Source organism: Ischnura elegans (genome assembly GCF_921293095.1).
Source record: "Ischnura elegans chromosome 13 unlocalized genomic scaffold, ioIscEleg1.1 SUPER_13_unloc_3, whole genome shotgun sequence".
Classification (NCBI taxonomy): domain Eukaryota; kingdom Metazoa; phylum Arthropoda; class Insecta; order Odonata; family Coenagrionidae; genus Ischnura; species Ischnura elegans.
In genome coordinates, this window is record NW_025791659.1 from 6,096,097 (window position 1) to 6,108,855 (window position 12,759).

The window sequence follows — 12,759 nt, forward strand, 5'->3', positions numbered from 1 at the left end:
AGGTGTTACAAAAAAGAATGACATTCCCAGAACCAAACCTTTTTTGTAATTACAAATTTCTACGTTTTCATCGGTAGCTTCTTTCACAACATGCTAGGTAAGAAAAGATCATATAAAAATAAATAAACAAATTAGGATGTTGGAACCTCACGTTTATTTGAGACGCTGCTCGAAAAGGCCATTAAGAGATTTTTTCGATAACTGTGAAATCACATGGAACATTTTCGCTAAATAGTTGATAATGCCTTATTACAGTTCATAAGCCGTGAAATATGATTTTTCATAATTTCTCGTAATTTAGTTTTCAAGAGCCAGAATATAGTCGAAATCCATTTCCGGGGATGCAATGTGGTAAAACTTTCCGGAACTTCGGATGACGAGGAGGACCCATAATGAGTCCTATCCGAGAGCACCCAATAACCCCAGACCACCCCTGTTTTCTCACAAAATAAAAAAATGCGTGCAACGACTCTGCTGCTATAAATGCATATGTTACAAATCTGGAATCACACCTCCTAATCAAAAAACTTACGCCCTTTCATAATAAAACGTGAACACGAGCTTAATACATTCAAAATTGCTATCATATTATGCATGTTAATAGTATTTCTTGCCTCAAATCTTCTTTCTTGTTCATATATTAATCAAAATCCATTGCCGTGTAATGTCCAAAACTAGTACTCGTCATTGGGTCCAGATAGCCGGCCTACCGAAGTAACTTATATCGTCTCCTTAAAAGAATGAAAATAGTGAAAATATATCAATAATTAAACGTGAAAATGAGTTTTTTAGGCCATACGGTAAGAGACGTAATTTTTGACGTCATAAGTTATCGGGCGATTGACTTCCAGTTAGAGTGACTGCGCTAAAGCCTTCAAGGTCGTCGGTATTCACGGGGGAGAAATGAAGCGGTGGCAGGGTTGTGTATGAATAGCATCAACACACAAAAGGGTCCGCTATACAGTCTCAAACACAATGTCTTCATTCCCTCCCAACAGACATAGGCCCTCTGCGTATTAGGTACACAGTTCCCCAGTAGAAGATTGTTTCGATACAGCCATCCAGAATAAAAACCAAGATAAAAATGGAAAAAAATAGGAATGCGGGCAGAAAAATCAATTAGTTATCAAGAAAAACCATAAACCTAGAGTAGGAAAAGATAGAGGTCCATTGCTTTGAAAATGGAGACTGCCAATGCGATATTGCGCGGGAGTTTAACACTAGAACGGCGGACTGGGTCCAATGGACCCGGTTGGTAGTTTTGATATTTTATAATTATGTCAAAAGTGCCTGATATTGATTTTGACGCCTTGAATTTTCCTTGTACGTCTTGTATAACATAGCAAGAAAAAATGAGAATAGGATGATTATATTTTTTAGTATAATACAAAGTTACATAGTGGACGGACTTGGTCAGTTGGATCCAGTCGACCACTTTCAATGCTATAGGTAATTTATTTCAACTTATCAGCAATTTTCTTATTTATTTTATATTTTTGGGAGATTCAATGTGTATCGAGTTATAAAAAAAGTGGTAGGCGATACTTATTACTAATAAGTGGGCAATTCTTATAGATTGGCTCGAAGCCTTTTATATGCTCTTACAATTACACATTTAGAGTGAAACAATCAGAAACATGTGTCCACGTCGTTCTATAATGGGTAGTTTTTGCAACTATTTCTTTTTGATCTATACGCAGTATGAATTATCTTCATTCAGTCCTGTAATCAGTCATTTTTATATGTGAGACGGTTCATCTAACGTCTTCGGTGCTTTCGTGGTGGTCAGTAAGAAGTAACGATCACAAAATGGAGTGATCCTGCTACCTGCCGACATATGCTGTTATTACACCGAACGAACTGAAGACATTGAAGAATTTTAATTCCATCGTCACATTTGGATGCTGTACATGGTAAGCACGAACCTTAGTGGATTATAAAGGTGATTATACTCTATCATTCTAATGCACTACTTCAGTATTTTCCTCATCTAACAAATCGTTTATTCCTCAGATGGATTACTTAGATGAAGTGGTGTATTGAATTTCATATAAAATGATACACACAAATTATATTATTCCTATCTTTACTGGATGCTTGGAGGTACCAAATTTTGTGGAGTGAGGTATTCATGTGACTGAATTCATAGAGTGACTATTGGTAAACTGTGTAGTTGAGGAGCTAAGAATTCGGATGGATGTTGGAGTCAAAATTAGTATCACGATATTTTTGAGGCAACAATAAAAATAACATTGTTTGTAATTATTAAAAAAATTAGCTGTTCTAGGAAACTAATTGAGCTAAACTCCGGTAGATATGAGGGCTGAAATGTTGAATGAGGATGGAGAAGAACTGCACGGTGGGTGATATTTCTTCGTCTTGCTGGGAAGATGATATAAATACGAAAATGGGGAATTCCTATCGGGAGAAAATTTATATTTCACGCAATCTTAAAGAGATGTGTTAAACAAAATTTCATGCCACTAAAGAGGGTAAAACGCGAAACATAAAAATAATTACGCGAAACGTAATATTTGTCGTATGGTCCCGTATGCCGTGCGGAATTTTTATTGTCTTCCGCCCTGTTGCTAATTTTGCGTCCTAATATATTTGATGTTGTTCGAAAATGGACCACCATTGAAAGGCGTATAGTTTATCGAGCATTGAAGAATAATGAAAATGACTCGGAACTAAATAAGGTTCTAGGATCCTAATATATATCGTTTTTACTAGTCAAAAATGAAATGTTTCACAACTTTGGAGTAAACTAGACGGGGGCCAATAGTCAACAGTATTAGAGGGAGGGATCGATTCAAAAAATATTGCGGGTTATTCGATATGATAATGCAACATAAATGAGGAAAATCAGATAAGTTGAGGACTATTAGAGAGATATTTGAGATGCGGAATGAATATTTGAAATGTGCCAGGATCCTGCGTGACGGTTGACGAACAGTTACTGATGTCTCGATTGTTTCTGGCTTTACTTTGTGAAAAGCCATTCCGAACAATAAAAAGTTATTCGTTCCGATTAAGAACAGAGGAACACGGAAGGCATTTGAGGAACGGGGAGTTAGAAAAATCGCATTTCGCAAAACATCTATGGGAGAGTGACCACAGGAGCGATTTTTTTCGGGAAATTCTCCACCTTAGAAAAAGGGAAGAAGGATGGACTGCTTGGAGGAGTTGGAGATTAGGAAGCACATCAAGGATGGAATTTTAGCAAATGAAAGTACTTTTATCAGCTATTTCCCCCTCTTGGAAATTCCCGTGAAGCTGAGTAACGCTCCAACCCCAACGCAACCCTCCCCTAACAACGCGTAATAGCAGTCAGATAAACAACAAAATAACTGCTAATATAACGATTCCTGTACCTGATGATGTCGCCTCTGGGACGAAACCGGTCGTATTGAATAAATCGTGTGAAAAAGTAAGATAACTACTAGTTACAATGTTCCGGGGGCGTTGTACCTAAAGAAAGTTTGTTTCTTCAAAAACAGGGAAGTATTTAATTAAAACTTTTAATAAAATAAAAACTTTGGCTGCAACAGGTATTCATAAAGGGGGAATATCCAAGTATGCACAGGTAGAGACTCCAATAAAAGCCGAGAGGTCAATCAAGGGAAGAGATTAGTCACAGGTATGGTTGAGGGACTAATCAGACAGAAGCATAAAATGTGAAAATAGGCCGCCAACTACTTTCCAAAGGTTTAGCGATTATAGAGATAATGAGGAAAAATAAACGAGAGATTCCACCCAAGCTCACGTCTGTAAATGCCATACAGCCTGATACCACTTTGTTAGGGTTTACAAAAATTCCATGATTCTGTAATATTGCCGGAAAAAGCACAAGGTGCAATTTTACTAAGCGCCATGCACAAAAATTGACGGTGCCGCCGAAAATAAAAAATATATGTAATTTTGTTTTATCATAGAAAGTACTAACTGCGGTGCAGATACATTGGAATATAAAGGTGTTCTGAAAAGGTTGAGTACCTCAAAGAGAAAATCAACTATCGGAAGAATTGGCATCGAGAAAAAGAAAATGTGACGCACACATTGAAAACCTTAGCATAGTTACCAGGGAAAATAAGTTTCGTAAGTGCAACTACAAACAGGATAGAAAGACATGAACTAGCTCTTCATGATGTGCGCAAAATATATGCCAACAGCTTTCCGAATTATTTATCCTACCAGTGCTTGTGGTAGCATAACAGTTTTTAATGACATTTGTAAATGCATCATTCTATGGTTTCATTAAATTTGTTATTTATCTTATTTATCAGTGACAAAAAGCCATATTGTAATTTGTGTAAATGCAATTGTGTTAGTAAACATCCATAAAAATGGGAAAGGTGGAGTGATAATTCTGGTAGGGGGCATAATATTATGCTTTGCTGCAGTATAGGCTTCCAAAATATTATTTAACAGCAAGAAAGTCGTGAAGAAAAATGCCGAGGAAGTAAATACGATAAAAACAAACACTCAACTCATCCTTAATTCATCATAAACTGGTAATATCGAAGAAATATTTTTCAGGGCCCACTCGACCTAGTCAGGTTACTACGCGATAAATTTTTTTCAGGCTTTCTAGGGTTAATCCAATGTTGCCTTATTCTTAATAAAGACGACATTAAAACATCAGTAACCTCAGCCGCACCAAGTTCAACCAAGCGGTCAACACATACGGAAAGTTCAAAGTGAATCTGTACAAAAAGGCGAGGGTGGTAATCGCTCCGAGATATTTTGTGAAAGCTCTGGTTTTTTCCAGAATTTTAAACGGAAAGCAGGTATTTTCAGTGCGGCGATATCAGGTGAATCTGCAAGTGTTGATATCGAGTCACCGCAATAGTTTCTTATAAACTAAAAGCTGTGATTTAAAGTGGCTCCTTTCCCGCGCAACTAGTTTTTAGTGTTGACGAGATAATTTTGTTTGGGAAAAGAATGCAATGCAAAAAGTATGCATTTGATATATCACATCACCGTAAATATAAGTTTCAAAAACATCCACAATTTCACCTCACTTCTTCGTAACATATGAATCATCCTCCTATTTAATTATGCGAGTGGACACTTTTGTAAAACCGTTTAAATGAACGCCAGGTAGACATTCAAGAGAACACCCGGAAAATTCCTTGCTGCAGTATTGGTGCACTTGTGTTCGAACGCGAATAACTGTATAATTAAAATAAATACAAGAAAGCAAATTGTACAAATACCTTCTCTCCTGCGATTGGAGATTCTTTTTACAATTACTTACTTTATGATTTTCTGACCCAATGTCAACATTTTTCAACATGCTTTTGACACGACTACTCCTAATTAATGGCATATAAATATCACAATGGAAGGAACATTTAAGCATCACATAGTTCACCTAGTATCGGAATTATACTTACAGTAAAATTGGACCTCGCAAATGAAAAGGAAGGCTTATTCAGAAGGCCTTTTCCCTGCTTATTTTTTTTCTTGAAGGTGCGTCTTAACGCCGTCTCTTCGGTCTGAAAGTCAGCGCAGGATAATCGTACACTCATTTCTAATACTCCGTTTTATTTGCTACTTGTCTTTAGGTACTCGGAATAACAGCGATAACAGATAGCATGAGATCAATGCGTTCAGGTGAGGAAAGTCTACGATTTTCACATTGAAGGAAAATTTCCTGTTAAAGATGTTGACTCAACAAACACAAATATTTCACGTCGTCGCACAGTGGGCGGAAATCGGAAAAAGCCGGACCAAATTACAAAATGGCTTTTGTTGAGTTATAAACTTGAAACTTCGCAATTATACTCTAAATTATTGAAATGTATGGATATGTACTTCATTTGATATATATCCCACCCGGTACTGAGATACAGAGGCTCAAACGTGAGCAAATTTCCATAAAAACGCCCGTCTTCAATTTTCTCTGAAAATCTTCCGAAGTAAGTGAATGGTGAAGTTATGGGTGTATTCTTGCCGAATAATAAACCACATAATCTCTTAGCATGGTGTTTTTCTTTAATTTTCCGTAATCTCAAAGAAAAACCGTCCATAAATTCTTACCGTACAGTGACAAAATGGCGGATACTGTTTTTCGACGAAGTTTTACATTTAGGTAGAGTTTCAAATAGGTTTTCGGCAAGGTCGCGCAGAGTAACTTATATAAGAGCATTGTTTGAATATTTCTTGAGCTCTTTATGCAGTTTTCTTTGAAATAAGTTTGCGTCACCGGAAATTACATTGATTTTTCGATCGCGCGGCAGGGTTCTTCTCCGCGCGTCGGGAGTTGGATTAGCCGCGCCGCGGTAAGGTTATTGAAGCTGTATGGGTTTTAACGCTCAACATTCACCGTTTTTATGTTTTGCTTCAAAGGGAATGACATTTTTTCAATGTTTTAGAGTAACGTATATTTTTAGATGTATAACATTACAATATCGCTCCTATAAACTTGCTAGTAAGTTATAAAAATAACAATTAAACATCTAACCTTAGCGTCTCCAAAACTTGTTCTAGGTGATGATCAACTCCGTTAATATGAACGCAAGAATTCCGTTGAAAATTTGGAACCAATCAGATGAACATACAGAATGTAATTCCTTGCATTGATTTTCAATAAATGCAACATGAACGTTTGTAGTTATTTTAACTTGTAAACAAATAAGTGACCATGAGAACCTTCCTTGAGTGGGACACTGAGAGCCGGAATGGGCCAAGGTAATCCCCACACGGACAATAGGAAAGGGTCGGACCTCTCACGCTGAGGGTCCCTAATGGCGGTTGGGACCCACATGGCATGTTTGACCGCGAAACCGTGAAAACAAACCCTTTGGCCTTTAGCTTCGAAAAATTCAAGCCGTGAAAATCCGGCCTTCCTTCTTTAGCATCAGAAAATTCAGGTCGTGAAATCACGCCCTTCGTAGGGAAGAGGTTAATTGTGGGTGAACGCTCAAGAACAAAGTTATTGAGAACCATGCGGTCTGTTTCTAACACTACTGTGTACTTTCACTAGCCGAGAACAAATTTTCACGGCTCCATCCGGAAAGTTTATATTTTTCCTTTTCGACTCCATACCCCGTAAGTATCATGAAGGACAAATAATGGACAACATTTGATATCACTGTTCAAGTACGGCTCTTCTACAAAAGTGTTAACATTTCTAATGGAGGTGAAAGTTCAAACGGATATTCAAAAGAGGCGAAAAAAAAAACCTTTGCGGTCTCACTTAATAAGAGGGACGGTGGTCAAGGCGGGAAATAAATTGGACTATGTACATGTGGAACGGAAGCGAGATCATTGTGTCGCAGGAAGACAGAAGATTTATTCACTGACTCACGATAAAAAAATAATGATGGCTCACACAGCACTCCGGCGCGATACCTTGCTAAAGCTGACCGCTGAGAAGCGCCACCGGACCATGTGAAGCTATCAACGGTCGACTCCTATGCAAACTAAAGGAGTTTATTATTGATTAATATTCCAACAGAAGGCAAATATGGTTAGCTACGGTTATATCACTGTTTTGTCAGGTGATAAATATAGTATAATTATGCCTGAATAAATTAAAAATACGCATTCGATTAATAAAAATATCACCAGCAAAGATAATGTGTCAGCGCGCGGTCAGCTTCAAGCACCTTGAGGTACTTTGACCAGCCTTGAACACATTTTCAGCGTTTCCTCCGAAAACTTTATCATTTTTCTTTGCATCCATGGACAAAACAAGTCCTTTTACTCATTTGTCTCCAAGATATCACTAAATCTCTCGGCCAGCTACAATCATCCGCCATTAGCAGTCATTCAAAGAAGAAGATTGAGACTGAAGATGATGGCGACCTGTTCATTGAATTTTTATGCACGTGAAATCACAAATGTAAACATATGCATGTAAAAATAAAAATGCATGTAAAATTTAAAAATATTTATTTTTACGTGGTAACTTTTTCTTACCGTTAGCGTAAGTTATAACAATAAAATAGCTCAACACCTTCATTTTGAATTGTTTTAGCAGTTCATAGTAAAATTGCAATAATTACGCTGCAAAATCCCTGGTTTTCTTCACGTTGACAATGACACATATTCATTTGCTCATGCAGAAGCGGCTGCTGTTTTTCCAATACCACTCCCTGCGACCACAGAGGGATTCGCTGGAGGTGTTTAGCAAACAAAGAAGAGTCGGCATATCTCTGGACGAAGGCGTGGAAGTTTTTCCTCGTACACTTATCTAGTGTTTGCGCAAGGCGTGATTTAAGTATGCGTTCATTGTTTTTTTTTTAACTTTATACAGTATTTGCCACCTTCGTGCTTCTCCCTGTCCGTCCAAAACCCACTTTTTCTCCGTTCACAACCCCTTTAAGGTAATTTCTGTGAAACCCCTTATTGTGTGTCGTCTCACACCGTGCGAAAGATCCAAAGAGAAAAAATCATTCGCCTTGACCGGGATTCGAACCCGAATTCGAACCCTACTACAGCTGACAAACACTGTCACCGAATTGAATTAACACAGTATTGTTAAAATTGACACTTCAATGATTGCATCATTATGTCAACTGGGCTAATTTTTGCCCATCTATTTAAGATTTTTTTGTGAGAAACAATTTTTTTCCTTTCAAAAATAAGCCTCAATTAACAATATTAAATTACATTATTGGCTGCAATGCCGACAGATCATGTGCATTCAATATAGTTTTTTTCTGAACGTCTTAAATATTTAAAAGATGGGATTTATATTAAAAATATAAGGGATAAATTATCTTGAACTGGAGTGAATTGGCCGCAATTCGATAAAAACATACAAAATAGTTTCTAAAATAAGAAATGGATCAAAGTTATCCCACATACTTGTAAACTGTTATCAACTGTTTCTTCAATATAACATGGTTTTTTTATTGGTTTGACATGAAAAAAAACATCTCTCCCAGGAATGATAACATTGTATTGCACTTTATCAACGTACAGTCAATTTAAAAAATTTAGGACAAAGTTTGTGTAGCTACTTCTGCTTCCAGAGGAAATTTTATTTTCCCTTACTACTTTTCTTGTCATCGTTCCTCGCCGAAATGATTTCGTTTGCGCGTGAAAATATATAGGGGAGAGTTTGACACGGTGAGTCATCCGCCACTTTGAGAGAGTGAGCAGATTTAACTTTGGAGTTTTTAGCTGGTGCTATTGTCTTTTAGGAAAAATCATTATTAACCACTCTTCCACTTTGCAAATGGATGCCACCACTCTACTGCAGATTGATGTCCTTTCATCGTTTTTAGAGAGAGAAAAATTTCCTGTGTTTTTCATTTTCAATAACCACTCAGGTAATATTTTGATTTTTCATTGTAAAGCGTTATAATGTGCTTCAAATGTGACATTTCAATATATTTAAATTAACTTTATCGCACTTGAAACTTGTTGTATGATCAAAAAAATCAAAGTATTCACCCTGGGCCACTATGAGACAATATGGCTTGAGCAACAATGTCTCATGGTGGCTTATGCAATTGTACTCTATTTTAAGTTCAAAACTTTAAGATGAAAGATGATAAATAAAACATCAAACATTGATTAACGAAAAAAATTCTTACCTTTGACGAGATTTTTTACAGTCATAATTTACTCATCTTTTCCCACATGACAAATTGGAAAATTAATTAGCTTTTAAAGGTGACTTTGCTCCATCAAAGTAAACAAATAACTATTTATCAAGTTGCTCATTGTATTGGAATTGCTTACTTTAAATCTGTTTCTCCAGCTAACATTGAATTTCGCTTAAAAAAATTAAGAAAATAATAGATAAAAATTAAGTTTATTATTGTTTTTCTCTTATCTAATATCCTTCATTGATTATATTTTTTGATAAAATGATGTTACAAATACAATCACCAATGTGTTCTTTTTATAAGCTTGCAGTTAAATATGAATTGATAACCTTAAACGAAATTATTAAAACCTTATCACTAGTATTTTAAATTTATAACAGGTCAGTTTGTAACATATATTTCCTTTTTTAGTTAATTTTTCAATAAATAGCTATTAACATGAATTTTTCTAGAGTATCTTATTATAACTCATTGTGGCCCTACAATGGGACGAATGGAGAGGAAGGAAGAGGGACGGTCAATGGCTGGGGTTGCAAACTACTTGAAGAAAGAATTTTAAATTCCGCAACGGTTATTTTGAGCGAGAGACCTCGAATTGGAATGAGTTAAAAAGGAAATATATGTTACAAACTGATCTGTTATAAATTTAAAATACTAGTGATGACTTCTTGCATATTAACATTTACCAATCAACTCATTTGGTGATAATTTCTATTACGTTTATATGTTGAGTACTGAGCATTACCTTCTCTTTCAATATGAACTGAATTTTAAATAACCTCAATAATAGTGAATGGTATCAATTATTAGCAGATATTATTAATTTAGAAAGCGATGGAAAACCCAACTGTAAATGATAATATTCCAAGTTCATATTTATTGCAAACACAACATTCAAACTTTCATGCGCCCAAAGTTTTTCGTTTTAGCCTTAATGAATGTCATAACGTATGTCACTATTTGAGTAATAATTCATATCGCGACTAAGATGTGGGCAGAGAAATTTATTTTCTTCTTTCTAGTTGGCGAGAATAACGTGGTTTTTTAATTTTTAAATTTAAAATATCATTTAAAATTTTAGACACATCTGCCGCGCATCGCACCTTGACGCACCTTTTCGTTTGAGAAGTCGCATCTACGAAGAGATCGCACCTACGCATGTACTCCAGCCTCCAATTAATATTTACACAAACACTCTCAAAAAATTAAACAAAAGAAAAAATGATCAGACATGAAATACGAGTTTAATTTTGAACCTCAGCACTATTCCAGAGTCAAAAATGATTTTTCAAAAGGCATTTACAAAAGTCGACTAGTTTCAACACTGCATCTAACCTTTGCACACTGCATTTTTTGAGACCCAACTTGACTAAATATTCACTTAAAAAGTGGTAAATCCTAAACAAATACATTTTTTAGAAGCAGAATGAATGTAAAATGTATATAAATGGCGGTAAGGTAAATACATTTGCGAAATGTAGGCGAAGTCATTGTAGTGGTTTTATTTAGCGATGCAAGTGCCATGCGAACTTGCCAATTTCATGCGGGTTTTTCGAAAATATTTTCTTATTTCATTTTGAAATTATACTTTCCCGTGCATACTTAGATTCTTCACAAACCTTTGCTTCTAATGAGTGCCTTCTCAACAACTTCAAGTAACAAACTGCTTCTCTATCCCAAAAAATTGTATTTCTCCATTAAATCAACGTTAAATTATTCTAATTTTACCGTCAAATGTCTCAAAAACGTCAAATGTCTCCCTTTTTCTTTGATTCGCTGAAAGTGCGACTTTAAAAAAATATGTGATCAAAGGCTCATCAATGTTTTGTAACTTTTGCCCAGGCATCCTCACACCATTAAGTTCTCAGCATGCATGAGGAAAATTCAGATAGGCAATTGGAGGCCCAGAAGGGGAGGGAATTGGTAGAATGTGATCTTGGAGGGGGAGAGACATTTAATTAGGGCAATGTGGACCGCTTTTCACCCCAAAACTGCAGACCTTTCCTCAGGACCAACCTTCCTCTGGATTTTCTAATCCAAGTATTCTTTCTGTTGATTGAATTTTCATCGCTGTAGCATTAGACAGATGTTACGTGCCCAACTAAATCGTCATACTCATATATAAACATTCAGGTTAAAGATTATAAAGGGGTTAATAGAATTTTTTTATAAATATTTAAAAGGCCCGTTCATGCGGGACATATTTGTCCCAGACTGTATCTCAGAAAATATTTGATATATCATTTTTATGTGAACGTATTTGGACTACGAATCAACATTAGCCTAAAAACGTATTTTGTGCTGCAATTTAATGGCTGCAATCCTTACGGACCTAAAAGCGTTAAGACGGGGTAATTTTCTGTCATTGCCACAATGAACGAGAACACTTTGGAAGTGTATTATGGTTAGAAGTGAATGGGGCTAGATAGATTTGAGTTGGAAATAGTATAAGTGAGAGATGAGTAGAATGGTCTCGATAAACAGTGACGGAGGAAAGGACATTGGTTGCATTCACGGGGAAGAAGCACTCACAGCGCTTCATCGAAAACAGCTGCCCAGGGATATAACCCTTGCAATCGATCGCTTCGTAGCAGCTATGAGTGAACGCTCATTCACTTCTCGAAGTGGTATTTTTCTCCACTATTTCACTAAGCATTCGTCGCTGAAAGGTTGGAGTTCAATTATGACGTTTACAGAAACGAATAGTCAGATTCGCGAAGAGACGTCATAGCAGTTAAGTTAGTGTAACTAATCTCTTAGAACAACTGGATAGGGAATAGCTGTGATTATGTAGATTGAATAGAGAGGAAAACTATTTAGTAAATTCATGAGCAATTTATTTTCCAAAGAAGTGAACCATGACCTACGAACGCCTAAATTGCTGCAGGTAGATCAGGTAACAAAAATAGAAAAGGAGATTTAGGCTTCCGAACACGGTTTAAAAACTTTCATTTTCCGCGATCGATAAGAATCTTTTCATGGTAATGGTATTGACACGGTGTGAGACTAGTTTAAAGTATACCGTTACTAGCCGCGGTGATGACTTTTACGGGAGTCACCCGCAATGCACAATCGTGCCAAAGTTCCACAGAGAAAAAATCATTCTCATTGACCGGGATTAGAATCCGAATACCCTGATTTCCGGTCGAGCACTTTAGCCAGTTACGTTACCGAGGCGTCATTTTCGGAA